Raw genomic sequence first — 1,834 nt, forward strand, 5'->3', positions numbered from 1 at the left:
CATGTGGGTCCTGCTGGGGGTGTGTGGAGGGGCTGTAAGGGGGCAGTTCATGTTCTCTGTGTGTGGGGGGGGCTGTGCCCTTTGGGGGGGTAGGGGACCCATCCCTCCTGAGCAGCTCCCCCCACATCCACTCCCTCCCTCATCACACACCCATTGTACCCAGCTGCCAGATGGGATGACACCTGCTGGCAGGAGCTGTGGCTACAGGGGCTGCTGTCTGCATCCTAGTTAGATAAGGGGACAGGGGGAGTGCTAATTGTTTTGATAAGAGAACCAAGGGCAAATTTCAAAACATAAATATTTAGAATTTATTTTATTATGATGATAGAGACGCTGGTAAACTTCCAAATTGCTTTAACTTAAATATATCAGAAAAACATTTCCCAATGTCTCTGTCTCTATATAGTGGTCTTTTGTTTTAATTTTGGAAGAACATGGGTTTTGGGGTATTTTAAAGAGTGAATTTGGATTTTTCTATCAGAATTTTTGCAGTTTTTAAATAGGGAGCACCAATTCCTGCTAGTGAGGCAAGTGACAGGACCCAGGCAGAGGAGCCTGTTCAGGGCTGGGATCCGGGACCCAGCTGGAGGTGGCTGGCCACTTGGGGCCAGGAGGACGTGCTTTGACAGTTCAAAGCAGGCCACCACACTGAGAACATCTGGGTGACAGCTGCCTAGATGGCAGGGTGGTGGCACACATGGCAGTAGTGCTACACAAACGCCAGCTGTGCAGCCACAGTCCGCTGGTGAGGATGCCTCTGCTGCGGCCGTGCAGTCCCCATCTGAGTCTGGCAGGCACTCGGCCTTGGGGCCACATGCTATCTCAGGTGGCAGCAGGTCATAGCCAGGTAGCAACCCCCACTGCCAGACTGCTGCAGTGGGTAGAGGGTGCAGGGAACTTGCAGTTAGGGCTGCTTCAGAAGTCCAGCTGTCACAAGGGGTAGTGTCCCCAGATACCAATTGGCCAGGCCCCAGAAACTCCTGAAAGCAGGTAGTCCTGAGCTGCTTGCCAGGGCAACTTTGTATACTGCTGGGCCCAACCCAGGGCACCCCCACACTTCATGATGAAGTCAACAAGGAACAGTTCTACTGCGCTCTTGACACAGTCCTGACTGCCACTGCCAAGGAAGAGAAGCTCATCCTCATGGGTGACTTCGGCACAAGAGTTGTGTCATCACTCAGACCAAGAGCAATAAGGTGATAGGCCCAGATGGCATCCCCGCAGAGGTCTTCAAAGCTAGGGGAACAGCACGAGTACAGAAATTTCACCAACTTCTCATCAAAACATGGGTTAACGAGGAAGTTGCACCTGACTTAAAGAATGCTAACATTGGGCATGTGTAGATGAAATGGGGGCCCTAAATTGAAGCGGTGGGTTTTGAAAAAACACCACTTCAATTTAGGGCCGATTAAACCCCTGTCTCATGCACACACCCTGGTGACTTACTTGCTTCTCTGGTGGAGAGGGGAGAGCGAGCTTCCAGGAGGCAGAGTGGTCCCTGGGCTGTGGGTGGGAGTGGGCTCATGCTTCCTTCTGCGGCAGCAGCAGCATCTGCCCACAGGCACCGGGCTCAGGTGGTCCCGGGGGGCCCTGCAGCTGCAGAGGGAAGCACTGGGCCCCTGAGTAGCTTAGGCAGGCAGGCTTTGAGGGGAGGGGTGGGGGGGAAGATCAGGCTCACCATTTTTCATTGGTGGAGGCCTGCTTTCCCCGGCTGCTGCCAAGCTGCTTGCTTTGTAAGGCTTTCCCTAGGCTTCACCTTCTGGTCACCTGTTATCTTTCAGAGGCTTTGAAGACAGCCTGCAGAGCTTGTGCAAATGAAAGAAAAAAACAAACA

The 1,834-nt window shown here is 53.1% G+C and overlaps 1 protein-coding gene across 1 annotated transcript in view; it reads left to right on the plus strand.

The window, feature by feature from the left end:
- ADAMTS3 (ADAM metallopeptidase with thrombospondin type 1 motif 3) overlaps nt 1-1,834 on the plus strand; it is a 368,935-nt gene that overhangs the window by 18,023 nt on the left and 349,078 nt on the right. The window lies entirely within an intron of this gene.

Source organism: Gavialis gangeticus, unplaced genomic scaffold (assembly GCF_001723915.1).
Source record: "Gavialis gangeticus isolate Ggan-Ray unplaced genomic scaffold, GavGan_comp1, whole genome shotgun sequence".
Taxonomy (NCBI): Eukaryota; Metazoa; Chordata; order Crocodylia; family Gavialidae; genus Gavialis; species Gavialis gangeticus.